A 21,806-nucleotide genomic window follows, 5' to 3' on the forward strand; every position below is an offset into this window, starting at 1 on the left:
GGCAAAATTGTAAACAAAGGAAATGTATAATACATCATTTTCTTCGTTTTTTACTTGCAAAAACAACAGTGTAAGTAAAAATACGGAATTTATTGAATCAATGATACATAAATTGGTTTGAACAAAATAAAAACTGAATTGACGGTGTTGACTTTTTTCATAAACATTACAACAACTTTGCGAATTTTCAACCGATTTGAATAAAATCAAATGATTCTAAAAGTTGAAAGAATGGTCTAGAAACGCTATAAAATGGAATTACGATATTTTTGAAAAAATGCAATTATTTGGAAGAGTAAAAGTTAAAAAATCGGGTTTTGGAAAATACCACGAAATTGGGTGAAATTGAAATGAAAAAAATATTTCTGGCTAGTAGTACATTAGTAACAAGCAACGTTACTGTTACAGTTGTAATTGTGCGCAAATTGTACTTGCGAGCTATTGCTTTGAATAACTATAAAAAATAAACAATACAACAATAAAAATCAGCAAAAATGAGAACGATTTTTTGTACCGCTTCAAAATTAAATTAATTGAATAAATGATTAAAAACGATTATATAATGCTAATTGTTGCTTACGTAGTAAAGCAACCAGTATTTAAACTGGTATTTTCACGAATCACATTTCCACTGACAGCACGAAACCTGACGAAACACTAACGGCAACTGTGCACTGGGGTACAAATGTGCCCCACGCCCAATGAGGTATATATAGGTGTGGCAGAACACACAGTTTGCTAGTGTTGGCAACCAAAAATATGTGAACAATCCAGAAGTACAACGGGTCGATGTCATAGCGGTCACACGATTCAATGGGAGCGGAACGACCAGTATGACGAAAGCAAGTCGATTTATACTGTGATCACTCACACCACTCATGTAAGATTCATCTTACGAATACCATAGTGCCATCTTCGCCAGACCTGTATATACGACATTGCCCCACGCCAACTTTGACACCTGCTTCTACGAAGTCCATAAGCAAACTGGCTATACCACCTTTTCCTACTCTTACTAGGAACTCCAAATTGAATTTTGATTACGGTCCCAGGTCGGAAAATACTGAATTCTCGTCCTTACATGGCTCCAAAGAAGGCGTGGGGTACATTTTTACCCCAGTGCAACGTTCTAGGGTTAATATAGCGTCGTAATCTCCTCCCATTATCACTAGAATTGAATCATTTTGCCTGGTGCTTGTATGTTCCATTCCTATACGGATACGATATACACACAGTTGTTAAATTCGAGCATTGTGCAGCTGTTTACCGTTCGCATGGGTACATGTTTGAGGCGAATGTTAAGTAATTTACTTTACACAAGATGGAAAAATCAAAAAAAAATCTTCTATTAGATTTGTAAGCATGTATAACTTACATAAATAAAGAAAAATAGGCATTTAATAAAATCATCTCGCAGCGCTTTCTGATTGGATAAAACTAATTTACAACATAACCCTCCGAGCTCTCGATCGAAGCAGTTCGTTTTCTGGTACCGTGCATAAAGTGAATAAGAATAAATATTGTCAGTGAAGGTCAACCATTGTTTGAGGTAGTCTTTGTTCGCCGGTGCCCAGGCTGGTGAAGTGAATACCAAAATAGCCGGAATCGCCGCTATATAAGCTAAGTATTTTTTTTTCTTTCATTTCCCTTTCCCCGATCGATCTCTACTTCTTCCCTTTCCCCTGAATATAAGTTTCATCTCTCGTTTACACCACGTGTTATCCTCGTGCCTAAATGGCCGAGGGCGACGTAACATTGGATGGGAATGATATTCCCATGGATTTACCGGATAAACCCGAAATTACTCCCTCCCCTGATTCCCCCAGTCCTCCCCGTATTAAAACATACCCAGCCAGTTCAAATGGACTCTGGGTGGTGTATTTCCGGCCCAACACGAAATCGCCCAATATTCTAGAAATATCACGGGAGCTGACTGCTAACTACCCGTCCGTAGCTCAGATAACACGTGTTCGAGCTAATAAAATACGCGTTATAGTAAATGACCTCGACCAGGCAAACCAGATTGCTCGCAGCGAGCGTTTTACGAAGCAATTCAAAGTGTATGTGCCTTGTAGGGTTGTGGAGATCGATGGGGTCGTCGCCGAACCGGGTCTAAAGTGCGAAGACCTGTTGAAGTACGGGGTTGGCTGCTTTAAGGACCCTTCACTTCAAAAGGTGAAGATTCTGGAATGCAAGCAATTGTATTCCGTAAAAACTGAAGATGATAAGACAACTTATTCTCCGTCAGACTCGATTCGGGTGACTTTCTCCGGGTCTGCTCTTCCCAACTACGTCCTCCTGGATAAGGTTCGCCTGTTTGTACTGCGGGTAATGAACTGCAGCAATTGCAAGCACTGGGCCACACAGCCACTTATTGTGGCAATAAAAAACGGTGCGGCAAATGCGAGGGAGAGCATGAGGATGACGCTTGCGGTGGAGAAACTGAGAAGTGTATTTACTGCGGGGACCCTCCGCATGCTCTTAAGTCATGCCTGGCGTACAAGCAGCGCGGGGATAAAATTAAGCGCTCCCTTAAGGATCGCTCGAGGCACTCTTATGCAGAAATGCTAAAGAATGCTTCGCCATCTGTTTCTTCCGAAAATTCCTTTGCTCTTTTGGCTGGCGTTGAGCAAGAATCTGACGACCCACAAGAGGGAACATCATTGGTTAGGGGAATCCAGGAAGAGGGGAAATCTAGCCTCCCCTACATTGCCTCGTAAGGGTGCCAAGGTGTCGTCCACTCAGAGTGCGCCAACTACAATCAATAAATCCAACGGAAGTGATGCACAAAAGCCGCAGCAATTTGCTCCAGGACTTGGAAATATTAATTCTAACAAGGAGTACCCACCACTTCCAGGGACACCAAAAACCCCAAGTGTCCCCTTTTTTCAAACAGATACTCAGTCCAGTAGCGGACTAATGAAATTTTCTGACATAGTGGACTTAATTTTCACAGCTTTCAATGTTACTGATCCTCTTAAAAGCATTCTGATACGTTTTCTCCCTATAGTGCAAACATTTTTGAAGCAGTTGACTACTAAATGGCCCCTCCTTGCAGCGATCGTATCCTTCGATGGCTAAGTCATCGAACGAGGTCACCGATTCGATCACTGTTCTACAGTGGAACAGCAGAAGTATCCTCCCGAAAATCGATTCCTTTAATTTTTTACTAAATAGTTTAAAATGCGATGCTTTCGCATTATGTGAAACTTGGTTAACTTCCGATATAAATCTCAACTTCCATGACTTTAATATAATTCGTCTGGATCGAGAAAACCCCTATGGAGGAGTACTTTTGGGGATCAAAAAGTGCTATTCTTTGAACCGAATTAACCTCCCTTCGACACCAGGCATTGAAATTGTCGCTTGTCAAGTTTTAATCAAAGGTAAAGACCTTTGCATTTCTTCCATCTACATTCCTCCTAGAGGGTAGGGCACCGAACGCTTTGTAATATCACGGAATCCTTACCGGCACCGCGGCTAGTTCTGGGAGACTTTAACTCGCACGGTACGGTATGGGGCTGTCTTCATGATGATAATAGATCAACATTAATCCAAGATCTTTGCGATAATTTCAACATGACCATCTTAAACACAGGAGAAATGACGCGGATTCCTACACCACCAGCACGCGCAAGCGCGTTGGATTTATCGCTTTGCTCGATATCGCTACAGTTAGATTGCATGTGGAAGGTGATCCCTGATCCCCACGGTAGCGATCATTTGCCTATCGTGATTTCAATTGCTAACGGTTCAAGACCATCGGAAACAATCAATGTCTCGTATGACCTCACACGGAACATTGATTGGAAGAGTTACGCGAACGCGATATCCGTTAAAATCGAATCCACTCAAGAACGCTAAAAAATCGATTTTGGGAACTCTCATAACGATTGCTCATCCGATGCGACATTCTGAACCCGTTGGTGATTGAAAACTTCGAGAGGCTCGTCGAGCTTAATTCTCAAACCCGATTTATGGCCTTGCACTTCGACTACATGGCACAGAGCATTAATCCTTATTCATATACTCCCAACCGTGTTCTTTTCCTAGATACTTCTGATTCTACTGTATTCTTCGACACATCCATGAAGGAAGAGATTCGTGGAATCCCGGACCATATGCGCCCGCAAGTGATCCCCAATATATTTTATAATAAATTCCGAGAAGTCGACTGTGACAAAATGTTTTACACTGACGGATCAAATCTCCACGGGTCCACTGGCTTCGGTATCTTCAACAATACTATCACCGCTTCATTCAAGCTCAATGATCCCACTTCAGTTTACGTCGCAGAGTTAGCTGCAATTCAGTACACCCTTGGGATCATCGACACTCTGCCCACAGATCACTACTTCATCATTTCGGACAGCCTCAGCTCTATCGAGGCTCTTCGTTTGATGAAGCCCAAAAAGCAATTCCCATATTTCCTGGGGATGATACGGGAGTCCTTGTGTACGTTATCTGAAAAATCTTTCCAGATTACCTTTGTTTGGGTCCCCTCTCATTGCTCTATCCCGGGCAATGAAAAGGCCGACTCATTAGCAAAGGTGGGCGCATTAAATGGTGACATATACGAAAGACCAATCTGCTTCAACGAATTTTTTTGTATTTGTCGTCAGAGGACACTCAACAGCTGGCAAACCTCGTGGAGCAATGGTGAACTTGGACGATGGCTACATTCCATTATCCTAAAGGTATCAACGAAGCCTTGGTTCAGGGGGATGGATGTGGGTCGGGATTTTATTCGTGTAATGTCCCGACTTATGTCCAACCACTACACCTTAGATGCGCATTTGCGACGTATTGGGCTTGCGGAGAGTAGTCTGTGCACTTGTGACGAGGCTATCACGACATCGAGCACGTTGTCTGGGTATGCGCCGGGTATTTGGACGCCAGGTCTCAGTTAAAGGATTCCCTTCGGGTCCGAGGTAGACCACCCAATGTCAAAGTCCGAGATATGCTGTCAAATCGTGATTTCCCCTATATGTCCCTTATTTATACTTTCATAAAAACGATCAATATCCCAATTTAGCCCCTCTCTTTTTATTTCTCGTTTTTAGAAGTTTCCTTCTGCCGTGTGGAACCGATCAGCTCCAGACTGCCACTATGTAACCGCCGTCGCCCTTACCACTACGGAAACTGAACCGAGAGCGACTCGAGCGACTTTTGAAGGATTCCCCGCGGGTCCGAAGAATACCATCCGCCAATCCGACCTAGACCTTCTCTCCCGGTCACCATCTACGCATTCTCTTCCCTGTCCTTGATACAACTGCTTCTACACCGAAGCAGTTGAATATCTTGACCAAGCATAAATATCCGATAAAAAATCAAATTTGTATTCCGTATTCCTAGTTTTAAGATATTTGTAATTTTACCTCTTTGTTAAAACTATTGTCCCCCATCTTGTAAATAGAATTGTATCCCTAGTTTTAAAACACCGGTGAAATTTTTCATAAATATTTGTTCCCCCTTTTGTGTACCAAACTATATTGTTAGTTTTAAGATAACTGTAAATATTTCCTAAAAACTATTACTATTGAATTCCTTGTTTTAAAATTTTTTCATAAAATTTTTTTTTTGCCCCCTCTCTTGTATATAGAATCTTATTTCTAGTCTTAAGATAGCTGTAAAATTTTTCTCTTTCATAAAAAAAAATATTTCAACATTGTAACCTTTTAGTTTTAAAATATCCAAAATGTAAAAACAAAAGAATTTGGCACCGCCAAGCTAACGCATTTGTGCCTATCAAATAAACGAAATGAAAAAAAAACTAATTTACAAGACAGCGGAAATGTTATAAATATAAGTGACGACTTTCCTTCCTAATCTGTCATTCGTTTCGTTTCCACCGTAGGTACCAGCAATTTGTGGCTGCAAATTTCAGATCATACGGACAGGAAGAAGAAGCTGTTATCGATTTTCGGCAGCATAATCCACTTGCTTTTTGTTGATGGATTAGCAGAGAAGCAGCTGCAGATTTATTTGTTTACTCCGTGCGGGTTAGTAATGGAAAACTGCTGCGCAATTATTTGCTTGTGCTGTGTCAACAAATTTACCTCTTCTGAAAGTGTAGCGGCCGTGATATTCCATTTATATCAGCCCTTTTCAGGGCTTTGGTCCTTAGACCGGCGACGACTGGGTGCTATCAGCCTTCTGCCGATAGTAGCAGAATGAGAGGGTGCGAACAGATCTAGCGAGATAACATTGCCGTAAAAATGAATAAATGATCGGAAATTAGCCTTAATACGACTAATCTGACTAGTATCTATGATCACGGGTCAATACGTATTGAAAATTCGCCACGTCTTTTTCTATGAACCTAATTTCAAGCTCCGTTATTGCTAACAAGCCCGTGCATCAGGTTAACAATCCTTTATATTTCCCTTCAGAGTTCGTTATTATCGCTTGTATACTTGTATTCCACAAACAATCCGATATAGAAAATAAGAAATACTTTCCTTGATTTATAACATTTCGCGCTATTTTTGCCTGTATAATGTGTTATCACTCGGTAGTTTTCAAGCCAATAAATATATCGTAGAGAAGAAGTATCGAATTCTGTCCAAATACTGTTGCAATAAATAGTGATCCGGCTAATTACGCAGATAACATTAGATTTTTCTAGGCAATACTCCCACGGTCGGCTGTGTGGAGTTCAAATTGCTTTTGATTAGGGAACATAGTATACTCTCGGTAGCCGGCTGCCCAGAGTTTAAAAAGAACCAAAAACTAAACAAGATCTTCTCTTTTTCGAGTCATCGTGCACTCGAAGACTAACCAAACAACTACCTAATAAAATATGTTTTACAGGTCGCATCGCTTGCTTGGAGCGAATCCTAGACCTGATACCCTTCCAAACTACCAACTCCGCGACACCTATGGAAGAGTCTGATGAATCGTCGTTCTTCCGTTAAGTAGGTGGAGCATCAACACTTCCTGTCTACCTTATCCTTCCTCGTGAACGATGGAGATGGGGGCGGCCGGCAATGATGGCTATCATGCTGTTGAGTTATTAATATGGGTCGGATTGGAATGAATTCCTACTTACCATTTCCTAAGCAACTCTTATTAGATAATCAGCAGTCAAACATGATGAAGTCAGTGTGCAATCCGCCAAAATCATCGGCACAACGCAACGCAATACTGGTGATTGGTTCAAATTATACATGAATATTATATGATATTTTTTTCCTTTAATTTTGATTAGGATGTGGAGGGAAGGTATTAACCCCCAAATCCCCTTGGCTACACCGTTGCGTGGAGTTATGTATTTCTCTTCTCATTTTCCGAGATACGTTTCAGATCGACCCAATGATTATAAGTTAGATAATTAGCTAGTCCGTCCAAACAACTTGGAATTGTTCGGTGGTTATTTCTAGCAGTGGCAGTTAGGAAAATGAAATACGAAATACGCTTTATCGAAACCATATTTGGCTTATTTGAATGGATCATTACTATATTGAACTATAAATAGGCGACATAGGGTAATGCACAAACAACATGTCATAACTATTTAAGATAGATATTTGATATCTTCAGTAAAGTTGTTCGCAAAAGTAAGAGTTACAAGGCAACATCTCTTTACAATCACTTAAAAGAAAGTTAGTTGATATATCTTACTTTTAGGGGGCTTAATCTGCAAAACACAATCTCCAAAAAAGGCATATTGTATTCATAAAATTTTCCGAAGATGCTATTGACCTTCATACAGTCGTTTTGGCGTTAATAATAGATTAAATGGTTTTCCTTTCTCGTGTAAAGAAAAGCTATGCAATCACTCCAAAAATCGAATTAACAACCAAGACCCGGAAGGGCGACTCGAGCAAAGTCTGATAACAAATTGAGAACTAAACCTGATGTTGTGATGTAGTAGGGAATGATTGCTCAGGTTGTTATCATTTTGGTCGTTTTAACGATTAAAAGATCAAAATCGAAAGCAGAAAAATTGCACTATGACATCAAACAGAAAACTATTTATGCTATCAGTGAAAGCAAATTGAAAACTCATTGAGATGGTGAAATATTTCATTGATAACAAAATAAGTAATCAATTTGATGTTTGTCAAAGAAATAGAAACAAACATTTTTTTTTCTAAAAATGTAAGCACATCAAAATGAGATCAAAATATGATGTCTTATCTGAAAAAGTATAAACTGATATCAAAATAAGATTTCAATTTGATGCTTCATATCAAAATATGTTGCCTATTTGCTGTAATTTTGATGTTGGACTTTGCTCGGGGATGTGTCATATTCTATTCGATACAGTTCGTTAAGATCGCAAAATGTCTGTGTGTGTCAAATAATGTCACTCAATTTTCTCAGAGATGGCGGAACCGACTGCCATTGACTGCTATTGAGTTTAATTCAGTTCTGATTTTTGGTTCCGGAGTTACAGGTTGGTTATTGTGGTCATGTAGAAAATTCTCATAGAAACCTACACAATCGTAATAACTCATAGGGCAAAAATCTATTGAAATGAACATCAAATTACTTCGATTCGCATGCCTAGATCATTGTTTAAGAATCAAAGATTTTTGGAAAATATTTCCCCCTACCGATAATTCCGAAAGACGGGCATATTCCAGATTTAAACCACTTTGATGATGAATAACCAATTTTTACTAACCTGAGCTCAAATGGAAGGTATAATATGCCGTTGGGTGTTGCATCCCGCATCCATCCCTCCCAATCCTTCCAACCAAAACTTTCTCAGCTCTCTCCCTCTCACAGACCCACACACCTAGAAAAAATCGTGTAAATTTACGTCTCCTGACCCTGACATATATGAGCATAAAAATGACTTACTTTTGATTTTAATTTTACATGACGTTGAATTTCATAAATCACTTAATTTTACTTTACTTTCATAAATCATTTAATTCTGTCATGCTTGCAATTACGTCCTCGCCCCTCCTCAACTACCTTGCATTTCCAAATATGTTAGCATGAAAACAACATTGAACTCACGCTGATTATCATGCATTTCCAAATATGATCAAATATTATATTTTTGTTTGTTTCGAGTGTGTCAACGTCGACGTATTGCTCATCAGGTTTGTGGCTGTCGTGTCCTTATATACTCACGTAGTGTAATAAGAATGCAATAGGCATTTTAACAATGGATAAGATCGGTTCAGCCATTGCTGAGAAGCACGAATAAAAGATTGTATGTAACACACACAGACATTATCCCAAATCGTCGAGTTGAGTCGATTGGTATATAAGACTTGGCCCTCTGAGTTTCTTTAATAAAAATCTATTTTAATCCACCTAGTGATGCGATTGTTCCTTTCTCATTTATCGAAACTATTATTCATTAGCTGGCTATGTTCAATTTAATTGTGGGGATGTCTATTACATTCTTAATGCTCTTAGCAAGTATCTCACGACTACCACGAAAGTCGACGCTAACTTTAAACAAAAAGTATAATATTTAATTAGATTAATCAGCATGAGATCAATGTAATATTCATGTGATCATATTTTGAAATGCTGGGGAAATGGACGGGACGGGGTGGTGACCATTGCAATAGATTTTTAACGATTACGATTGTAACGGTTAACATGAGAAATCCCAGCGAAACCTTATTAACCAACCTGGAACTCCGGAACATAAAGTCACAAACGAATGAAATCAATAGTAGTCAATGGGATTACTGTATTTATCATTTGAAATCTAGATTTTAAAAATCGGTCAAGAATTCGCTAGGGAATAAATGTGTTATTAGTTTAGGAACATGGCAACGGTTCCCCGGGGGCATCATGAACTGTCATAGGTGACTAATGTGATCAAAGCTACTATCACTGATCATTAGTGATCCAGAACCGCAAACTAAATTAATGTTGCACCCAATTTAATATGTTTTACATCATGGTGGTACAAGTTTATATAGGAATTTTATGTGTGACCGCACTCCTCAACCTGTTACTCCGGAACCGGAAGTCGGATCAACCAAAAATTCAATACTCGCTTATGGGAACGTTATAGCTTTGATTTGTAAATCGCACACATACATGACATTGTGGGGATGATTGCTATCTGCATCACTCTGGCTGAGGACGTGGAATCTCTAGTAACAAGTGAGAATTTATGGTAGTTTTATAGCCATTCATAAAACTTAGATTTCATTTGTAGTGTGTTATAAAACAACCATTGTTACTTGAGATGCTACTAGTGGAGAATTGCACGTAATGCAAAGAGAGTGGTCCGAGCGGACTCGTTGGCTAAGTGGCAGCAAGAGTGAAACAACGCGGAGAAAGGAAGGTGGACCCACCGACCCATCCCAAATGCGTCTGCTTGGGTACATAGGAACTATGGAGAGGTTGGACACGCTTCCTTACCCCATTGCCCGGAGTGTGTAGATGTGCAAGAGACACCGGAACACGGGGTTTCGAATGCCCTAGGATCGAAGAAGTCCGAAGGAGTATGTCTGGTGTGACAGTGGACAATATCGTAGAAGATGTGTGCCACGACAAACGTATCTGGGACGCTGTCAGCAGAGTGGTTACGAGTATACTCTCCTATCTGTAGAGGAAGTGGCGAATGGACCAACAAAGTAGCGCCATTGGCAAGGAAGCCGGCGTGAAACCACAAATCGGATTCGAGAGAAATTCCGCCGCAGGGTCGGTGTAGACTAGACCCACCGCCGGGGACCAGTTAAGTAGTACGCGATGTAGCACCGGGTTCGTGTCGTTGAGGCGCCAGTGAACCGGACGTCAGACTTCACAAAAATCGCCAGATCGACCTCGACACTCTACCGGGTAGCTCGTAAGTAGGCTAAATCCACCGCCGGAGATTAGACAGAGTAGACCGTCTCGAATAGCTAGCAGTGAGTTGTTGGGGCGCCAGTGAACCGGAAGCTACGCTCCACCCGGAATCGCTGGATGGACCTAAACACCTACTGGCTGGCCCGTTGAGTAGGCTAGGTCCACCGCCGGGGGTTAGATCGAGTAGATCAAGACGAAGAAATTGTACCACTCGGCTTCGGGAGAACCTCTTTCGCCGCAGAATTCTCCGTCGGTGTAATCTAGATCCAGTATTGGGGACTAGACCGAATAGTTCGCGAAGAAGAATTTAGTAAAGTCGGGAGCCGAATGGCTCATCGTTAAGGGAAATAGAACGAGAGGGGAACCAAAGGGTCTACATGAGTTGCGGTGCTAAATGGCACCGGACAGAGAGCCAAAGGGATCAAGAAGTTGGGGTGTTAAAACCAAAGAAGAATCGGTATCGGGAGAACTTCCTTCGCCGGGGAACACTCCGTCGGCGTAAGCTAGATTGGCCGCTGGGGACTAGACTGAGTAGACCGCGACGAGACACCACCAGTCACGGATCGTTGGGACCACCGAGCCGGTCACCCTGTTCCACCGATATCACCGAACTGATCTCGATACCTGGCTGGTTAGCTCGGTTTCGGGATAACTTCTCTCATCAAGGAATTCTCCGTCGCAGTAGGTTAGGTCCACCGTCGGGGACTAGACCGAGTGATTCGCAAACAAGTTGGGAGCGCAACGAGTAAATGGTGCTGAATGGTGCGAGAAGGGGTGCGGTGCTAAATGGCACAAGGGAGCCGAGTCGTGGTGGTGAATGGCACAAGGAAGCCGACTGGCTGGGTAAATTAGACAATCTGAAGCTTGCCGCCCAGATTGCCTCTTCGTAGGGGAAGAGAACTCAGTCTCGAGTCACAACCAGCTTTCCGACTGTCATGGAGAAATTCCCAGTCTGTGTGGATGGTGGAGAACTGGTGGTGTGTCGAGGAGTGGTGCTGTAACTCTACTGAAAGAACTAACTACTAAGTAGTTCAATTAGAGTGGGAGATATGCACATAAAAAACCCTTCTTTAAAGTATTACCGTAAGGTAGTGCCGGTGAGGAATCAGGTTCTGGGCAAGAGCAGTGGTTTTTGGCGGGTCGGGTGATTACAGCTCAAGCCTGTTCCTTGAGACGTTAGGGTTTTTGTACATTTTTTCCTGCAATCTCAAGGGTTTCTTGCAAGTTTTTTTTAATGCTCTGTAATAAAATTAAAAAAAAACATGTTTTAAACCCACATAGTGGTGCAATTGTGGCTTTCTCATTTGTTCAAACTACGATTCCACGGCTGATTATGTTCAATACAATGGTGGAAATGTATATTACATATTCAGTACGATTTGCAAATACATACAATGGATCGACAGCCACGATCTTAAAATACTATGAGTCGACACATAGACACATCTTGAGATATTATGTGTGAAACATTGCTTGAAACCAGCGGCGGATCAAGGAGGAACATACGGGGGGTCCGAACACTACCGATAATTTTCAACTTGTTAAGAATTTTTAACTAGTTTTAATTTTAAAGTAGCAATCTCTCACTGCATACTCCTACCTAAGCCTATATAAGTCAAAAAAATTTTACGGGATTAGGTTGACGATTTTTAGAGTGATTGCATAACCTTTCTATATGAGAAAGGCAAAAATGTGCCAAAGTCCAAAAAAGTCAATTTTTGTAAAAAATTTTTTTCGAGATTTCATCAAATCTCAACATTTCATGCATTTTTCATTTCAGTTTATATCGGAATTTGCTCTGTGATTGCACTCTTCAACCCGTAACTCCGGAACCGGAAGTCCAATCAAAGAAAAATTGAATGTATGTATGTATGTAAGACTCGGCTCTCCAGGCCTCGGTTAGAAAGTCGGTTTCTGGAGCAATTGCTTAACCTTTCTATATGAGCTTGAGCTTGAGCTTGGGCTTGTGCGACCACCCCTGGCTGCTACTCGATCTGAATTCGCTGAAGTTGCATAGGGAATCAGTATATAATTATGCTTGGGAGTAACGAAACATCTTTCAATGTGCAACTCCTGGTAATCGTAAAGTGTTTATTGATCAAAACCGGCGCCGGCCAGGCCCGAACGTAGATCGCGGAAGGAAAGGGAATGAATGTTAGTTCAATACTTGCTTTTGCTAGAGACCGTATATACAAATATCACGGGAGGAGGATATTTGTTAGTAAGTATAGAAGTAGGATTCTACTTCATCATGACCGACGCCAGAGAGGTCACTCCACTATCTGGACTAGATATCGATCCATCAACTCATGGACCAGGGACCAACGGAAGTAACGCCTTCCGAAGGAAGGCGTAGCCACAGTTTTTTCACTTCAGAAAAATCTCAAAGTCCTCGGCTGGTATTAAACCCAGACCAACTGAAATGAGTGGCTGTTGCGTTTACCACTCAACCACCGTCTGCATAACTTTTCATATGAGACATTGAGGGGGTGAATTTGGACTATGATCATGGGGGCATTATGGGCTTTTCGTTTTCTCGGGATTGACAACCCCTTAGTCAAATTATATCGTGAAGTATTTATTCACAAACCGGCTTTCGCAAATCACTTTATCAGCAAAATCTCTTCTTAGATGTTGTCAAATGAAATCCTACCAAATCTTTGAAAATATTATTCCATGACTGTCACCGAAGAACATTTCTCCGAACATGATTCAACATTTTTGTTAATATATCGCAAAGTTTGCAAATACACTTAACATTATATAATTAGTGAATGGATTTATTTACTTTTTAGTGCCTAGGTTGTGGCACCATTTTTATACATACGATGAGTTTTATACGTTATATTTTTAGCCGCGATATTCAAACTTTTCTATTCAACATTCGAGTGTTATTATATTGATACTCAATTAACTTACACACTCATCCGGTACTAGAAATTTAAAAGCCAATCAATATATCTGTTCACAATTTATCAATATCACGAGCAAAGCACAATGTAGCTTTTTAATTCACTATGATATCCACACAATTAACATGCATCACAAGTAAAATACCAATCAACATGTATTTCTTCCATCAAATCGCGATTCTTCTTCTCACTCGATTGATCTCGATATTCGCCGTCTGCGAAATCTTCAATTTCATGCCAATTTTCCACTCTTCCACTTAATACCAATCAAGCGATTCAATCCACCAAAAGCGACCATCTATCACACCGCACTAATATCACTTAGTTTATAATGCTCTCCCGCTTTCTGTGTATGACACCGTCGGTTCCATTGACTGCACTGCAGTAGGGTAGACACCAAACACTTTTTGAGTCCACACCGTCTCAAAAACTCCTACAGACTGAAAATGATCGTCGCGAGATTGTAGTAGCGAAACGCAAACACATCCTTTCGACTCGTAACCCGCACTTGAAGTGACGGAGAAAATTTTGGTTCGCGAGCTCCAGACACCCGTCGCCCTAGGATGGAGAAACCGAACATCCGAGATAAAGCGTACTCCAACCGAAGCAATTCCGTCGGTTGCGCAGAACATCCGTTCTCTCCAGCAAACTCAGGTACGGATGAAAAAATCAAAACAGAGAGCGAAACACCGAAATTATCCTCTCTGATTCGCGTGGGACACCGTACCACGACCTTTTCCTTCCCTTCTACTTATTGACCATAACCATCGGCATAATCGTAATTGGATGAATATTGCCGTGTTTATGCCCTCCCGCCTGCTGTTCGTTCTCACCAACATCGAACACCACACATCTGAACAGTTGTGGTGGGTGGAAAACTAACGCTCACGTGCTGCTCTCCAGGGGGTAGTGGAGTTTTACACGTCCGATGCTCGGATGAGTGGGGTTGTGCAGTCCATGAACACTGCCGCATAAAAGCGAGATGCGATGAACAAGGATCAAAACAAAAATGAATATAATACCAGCACACAAGCAAAGAGTTGTACAGTTACGTGGTGGTTGTGCTCGAGAACCGGAAAGTTTGGTTCTCGTCGTTCAATTGAAGTATGTATATGAGCTGTACAGCGAATGGTTGCCAGAACAATGTTTGTTTTTTTTCCGAGATTTCTTGACTCGCCTAACAGTGCCCCACATAAATGTGCACCATATGCCAACCTAGAATGACGACTGACTGGTATACAGGTATACCTCGATAGTACGTACACCTTCGCTTCGTTTAGAGTACGTATAAAAAAAAAGAGTACGTACTATCGAAGCGTACGTACTATCGAATCGCAAACATAAATTTCAAAATATTACTTTTTATGTTTAATATTGCATGAAAACTTACAAAAATAAGATTTATCACTGAATTAATCCCCATATTAGTGATAAACTGTTCAATCACTGTTTACTTGGTTTTAGAAGAACGGTTTGCTACAACCAGAATGGTTGAAAATGGCATGCAAAAGCATTTCCTCAGACTTATTCAGTTCCTTGACTACGCACGATTTGTCTGAATTTTGCATAAAATATTCAGAATTTGTAATAAAAAACCGAAAGGAATAAGATGCCACTGAATATCGTAGGATATTCGAGCGTTATTGATAAATTCTTTGAATTTGGTAGCATTTCCGCGAGCGCGATGCCATTAACAACATATTGTTTTTCTATACCTTTATTTTTTTGGTCGCAAAACGGATATTTAAATATATTTGCAATGGCGATTTTATTTTAAATATATTTTATGACAACATATGAGCTTAAAGATATATAAAGCATAGTTCCCTTTCATACCTTAATCCTTGAACCATGCCAATATGTTGAATACTACTTTAATTACTCGCACAAGTTTCACAAAAGAAGTATAGAGGGAAAAAGGCTCGTTTAGCTGTGTTTGTCCAGATCTGTAAGTCATATTAGTCTTTATCAAATTCGCTGGGAGTACTTGATCCGAATCTTATTTATTCCATTCAAAACTTAGTATCTCCTAGAATGTAATGAATTCAGCACTCACATTTTATGTGCATAATAGTTGAAAATCAATTAGCAAAAATCGTGTTATCATTGCTCTAGATAGTATGCCTTAAAAGTTACTAAAATCATTTTTGGTCTTCAGAAAAATTTGTTTGAATTTTACCGGTTACTTCAAAGTTAGTAATACTTATCTGATACTTGTGAGACACCGTACATAAAGCATGCAAAAGATTTTGGCCAAACTTTCATAATTTTGTGAAGTTAACTGAGTTTTAGAAATTTACTTGAGGTTCGTTGTAATTTATTTGTTTGAAGTAATCTTGCAAAGCTTGAAGACACCCCTTGATGTTTGAATTTTTTTTTCCATAAATCTTTTAAATACTCTTGAAATTTCGTAAACTTTCCAGAAGTTCTAAAGATTTCGATCAAGATCATAAAATTTTTTGAAGTTCGCAGAATTACTCCGAGTTTGGTAAAAGATGAGTGAATATCGTGAACACTCTGCTGTTTATGTAAAATCTTTGAGTGCATGAAAATTCTCTGAAGTTTGAAGTATTTTCCTAAATTTTATACAACCGGCGAATTGTCATCCTTAAAGCTCATTGAGATTCTCTGATGTTTGACAAAAAAAAAACTATGAATGATAGGAATATCGTTTAAATTGTCTGTAGCTCTAAGGATTTCCTTGTAAGTTAGCAAGCTCCCAAAAATTTATAAAACTTTCAAGATACTTGTAGGACGTCCCTAAAGCTCGTAGGATTCTTTTCATACTTAGAATTTCATGATGCATTTATGGTTTACTTAAACTTTGGAATACTTTGCTGGAGTTTGCAGAACTACTCTGAGTAGCACAGAACCCTTGACATAACCTCTACAAAGTATGCAGAAGTTACATGGAACTCGTGAAACTTCTATAAAATGTGCCGCATTTTGTTGAAGTTTACAAAATCAAACGAAAAAAAAAATGTTAGTAGGTGTACGTACTATCGAAGGTACGTACTATCGAGGGTACGTACTAACGAGGGTACGTACTATCGAGGTATACCTGTAATATCGAACAAAAACATTATGGTTTTTTCATACTCTACTATATGATTCAATGGGTTAGTACGAATATTCACCATATCAAAATAAGCTTTTTTTCATACACATTTCGACCACACATATATGAATATTTTAGAGCCCTAATATATTATTCCTATTCACATTTTCAGTTCTATCGATTTCTAAATTCTTATTTTATTACACGCCTTTTAAAGAAAACGTAGTTGACACTAGTAGACTGTCGTTTATCCACTTGAGCTATCATCGTAATATTGTAAACCGATTTTTCCTTCGTGTTAATCTACAGGTTTTTGGAACTGGGTAAATTCCGTTACTAATAATAAATACCATCTGAGCAGAATTATCCCCTGGCACAAAAATAAGACGTAGGCTGCTATTCCGTACAAGATTCTTATTTGGTGAGGTACCTAAAATGAGTATAGTTGTTTAATGGTTCAATTTTAAGTAGTATCCGTAGTCGTGAAGTTATTTCCATTAGACTGTTTGGATTCCGCTGAAGCAGCACTGCCAGGAACAGTTTTATACAACTGCGAAAAAAATGAAATAGATCAATTCAATTCACTTAGACTGTCGTCGACCATTTTTTACATGCAACAGGATTATTGTAAATATTTTACGATAATTATATTGGACATGTCAAGGTAAAAATTAAGCAACTTCTAACACTACGCGAAACATTTTTATCTCATCCTGACCGTAACAGTATAAAGAAAAAAAAGTACGCACTAGAAATAAGTTGAGTATGAAAGGTTTAAGAGTACATTCAGGTAGGATGCGTTCATGACATGAGTTATGGAGCTGGGTGCAATCCAGTGCAATTTGGCAAAGAAGTAAATGCGAAAAAGTCATAGAATATTCCATGTTTATCTATATTTGAATGGCTGGCATCCAAAAGGGGCTAACCCTCATTTTGTATTTTTTACATAAAATAGAAAAAAAAACTTCCGTATTTTCAAATTAACATTGTTTTTATTGTAAAAATACACAATTTATTAGTAGTTCATTGATCCGTGTTGTCTAGAAAAAATAAGATCATTACATGAACTGCCTTTCAATTCACGAGCATTTTCATAGTTCGAGGAGGTAACCCCGGGGGTACCTAGCGTTCAAAAGGGTTTATCCTACAATTCACACGTACTTTCCTTATAGTTCGTTTTAGAGTTGTAGTGTCTTTGGCAAAGTTGTTGCTTGGTATCTAGAGCTTAATTTGATTATTTCATATTATTTCGGAATTCAGTCGCTAGGGCGGCGTTGTTATCAACTTTTTAATGTAACGACACAGAAAGATGGTGTCTAAAACAAAGTTGTATGTCAGATAATTATAAGTATATCTTCTAAAGATACTAACTTTGTAGATCCTATAAGTTTAGAAATTTGACGCAATATAATCTGTAAGTAAAATTTTGAAACAAAGTATGCTCGATCTCGAAACATACACGACGTACAAAGTGTGCATCTTCAGAGGATATATTTAAAATGAAAGGACCTGTGACTTTCTCGAAGACACCACATTTCTATCAAGCTTTATTAACAAGTTGATATCAGCGCCTCCCTAACGACCAAATTCCGAACTAGTATGTTTCAATCATACTTTTCCGAAGACACCATAGCTCTATAACGGAAGATAATAATTGATTCCACCATTTTTTTTTAATTTTCGACTATAATGCACCGTTTTTCTCCTGATCCCTTATTGCTCGGTTAACTTTCAATGTATGAGACATGAAACTTTGACTGGAATTTTCGAAAAATTGCGCTCAACAATAAACATTAGAGTAAGACATGGTTATATGAAAAAAAAAATAAATTTCGCTCCGAGTAACTTTTTGGGTTCCATTTAGCCCCCAGAACAACTGTGCAAATTTTTAGTTCGATCGGTGAAACTATATTTTTACGCCCACGATTTAAAGTTCATATGGGATTTCGTATGGGAAAAACGTCTTTTGCAAATTAATTCTTCCAAGAGTCGCCCGTTACATCCTAGAAATAAATAGATATCTGATTTTCATAGGAAATTTGTCAAGGAAACAAAGTCTAGAAGACTACGAAACGATCTGATGCTTGTGGAAAAAGTTATAACGCAAAAACCGATTGATGCCCTGAAGAGTAATGAAAATTTTACTTTTCATAGCATCACTGCTGCTGACGATCGAATTATATACAAAATCTTTCATTTTCTCTTATTATGTACAAAAGAAGACTCAATTTATCCCTTAAAACTCTTGCGAAGTGGTCAAACAGTATAGATAAATGATTTAGACACATTAAGAGAAGATTAAAATAAAATTGCATATGATTGGACAATCAACAACAGTGGTGCTAGAAAAAATGAATATTTTATTAATCGTCAGAGCATCAATTGGTTTCAGCTTAATAACTTTTTTCTCAAGCGTCAGATCGTTTCGTAGTTTTCGAGACTTTGTTTCTTTGTTAAATTTCCTACAAAAGCCACATAACGGTTTATTTTTTGGAAGCAATAGGCGACTCCTGGAGGAATTATTTTGTGAAATTTGATTTTCCCATGCAAAATTCCATGTAAATTTTAAACAATGGGCGCAAAAATATAGTTCCATGGATCAAGCTAAGAATTTGAATAGAGGTTCTAGGATTCAAATGGTACCCAAAAAGTTGCTCGGACCTGGAATCTATTTTTGTCCCATCCTAACATACATTCGTGTAAAAATATATATTAGATAGAAAAATGCCATACATAGCAAGAATCTGAGCAGCATTCACCTTAAGGAACGACTGTTTGGGTCGAAACGTCAGTGTACAATGCAATCCAACTAAAACAGTATTATATCGAGTTCACCGTATGTGAACTACAACATAACATTGACTGATGGCGAATCGATTGACTACTTTTTCTTAAAACCTCGGAAAATGAACGAGAAAACTCGAATTTCCATAAGACACCATGTGGGGTTACCCCCTTTTGGACGCCAGCTCGTACTGGGGTTACTTGTATGGTCGGCTTTGACTGCTAATGGCAAAAAATCTAAAAATTATTTTCAAGTTTCTCAAATGACAGTTCACGTGGATTACTTAGAACTATAAAAAATGCAAAAATGTCGTTTTTGGAAAAAAAAATGTGGATTAGCCCCTTTTGGACGCCAGCTATTCATTTTTTTAGGGGAAACTTTGCCACTGCGACCACTATTCAGGTTATCTTTTGTGGCTGCCCCTGTTTGCTCTACATGTTACAATTTGCCCGAATCCAATGTAGATGGAAGCGAGTTGTTTGTTTGTCCACATGTGTCGTTCCAACCAGATAGTACATTATTAATGTAGCTGAGGATCCGTTTGGGACAGGTATGCCATATCTCGTGAGGCGTCATAGTCATTCATTTAGTCTAGTTGTAAGCGTAAGCACATATTTTTAATATCAATTACTTTCATGTCATGTTTGTCGTTTATTTGATAGTTACGTCTTTTAACAAAAAAACACACCTTTAACAGGTGGACAAGGATGCCCAGGTACCCACAAATTGAAATGCTCATAACTATGGCTTTCTTTAACCGATTTGGACACTTTTGGATGTCTTGGATTCAGGAACTCGTAAAACTTTTTGATTCTGTGTCATTGAACTGGATGAATGCATGACGGAACAGAAACGAGATGGCGAATTATTGGTTTATACCTTACATGAGTCGTACAGGCAGGGCTCGAATCGTTTCATAGGATTCTCGTCCCGTATCAAAAGACATCAGTTATCAGCAAACCGTCTTTATTAGGATGAATATATAAAAGAAAAAGAATTGAATCAGAAAATTCCGTTAATTAGCTTTGCGCTTGTTAATTGTGTACCTTTACCATCATAATACGGTCGTGATTCGCTGGTTGGGCCACACCCTCTGTCCAACTAACGTATTTGATTCGCTAGTTGGACCGAAAATGTATCTACTCACATCTCTAATTATTGCCAGTTTGATTGTCAAAGTGAATTTGAAACGAGATTTTGACATTCAAATGCTTTTTAGTTGGGCAATGGTCTAGCTAGCGGAGGTCCAACGGTCCAGTTGACAAGTGACCAACCAGCGAATCATGACTGTATAAGCAAATATTTTTCAAATTAATAAATTACAAACCCGAAACTAGGGTAGTTCTAATGATTAATATCTTGCTGAAGACAAGCAACTTTTTACATTTCTTATAAATGAAATATTTAGAGTGTATGGTTTCAAAGTGCACCACTTTCAAATTGCTATACATTTTTTCCTTTGTGTATTTTCCATTGAAATTTCGGGTAAAATTAGTTCAATATGTATTATTTACATTGTGTAAGTTTCACTAGCAATTGCGCAACTGTTACGAAAACGGAGTTGGAAGAAAATCGACGACGTAAATAACTCTCTCACCATTAGCAAGACTTTACTGGTATTTCAGGGGAAAATCAAACCAATTTTGAATATCAAGGTATGAAAACACACTTCCGTAATTCAAGGAATTCGTCATAAAATTTTTCTGAATTTATTCAATTATGATTGAGTTATTTCTCAAAAATCAAAATTTTTTGTGCTCCTCAAATAAAAAAAATAAAGGTTATGTACAAGACACGACCACTATGAGCGAATTTATTTGAAACAAGCCGATCTGTTTTATTGATTTTTAGGTACAGATGGCAGACTAACCTTTACCTCAACCTTTCCGGAGATTCGTTTCTGCTGTGTGCACACATACGAATTTTCCCCTTAGTAGATCATGTCAAATGAGCAATTTTTAAAACAAGGCGACCTTTTTTTATTAATTTTTCGGTGCAGATGGAAGACCAACTTTTTGTACGATAAATGAAAATACTTTCATCATTGTTTTTGGTGTGGCTGTCGCTTAGTGCCAGGGTTGCCGCATTCACTGATTTTTTTGAAGGTTTTACAAAAACTTCACCTGGTTAATCACAGCTGTCGATTGGCGCATCATGTATTTTCTTTGCTGTGGAGTATGCAATCGAGTGCATATCTGCAAGCTGCTGATCTGTGGTTAATGGAATTGGGGGTCCGAATAGCCCCGTACGCTCATTTCACACAAAGGGGTGAGCGTCT

General features: G+C 39.0%; 1 protein-coding gene across 3 annotated transcripts in view; it reads right to left on the reverse strand.

The window, feature by feature from the left end:
* LOC131689180 (LIM/homeobox protein Lhx8-like) overlaps positions 1-14,182 on the reverse strand; it is a 426,496-nt gene extending 412,314 nt beyond the window's left edge. For all 3 annotated transcript variants that reach the window (XM_058974093.1, XM_058974091.1, XM_058974092.1), the window contains exon 1: positions 13,693-14,182. The gene's annotated coding sequence lies outside the window, so the exon portion shown is untranslated. The remainder of the gene's footprint in view (positions 1-13,692) is intronic.
* Positions 14,183-21,806: the final 7,624 nt, after the last annotated feature.

The sequence above is a fragment of the Topomyia yanbarensis genome, chromosome 3 (assembly GCF_030247195.1).
Source record: "Topomyia yanbarensis strain Yona2022 chromosome 3, ASM3024719v1, whole genome shotgun sequence".
Taxonomy (NCBI): domain Eukaryota; kingdom Metazoa; phylum Arthropoda; class Insecta; order Diptera; family Culicidae; genus Topomyia; species Topomyia yanbarensis.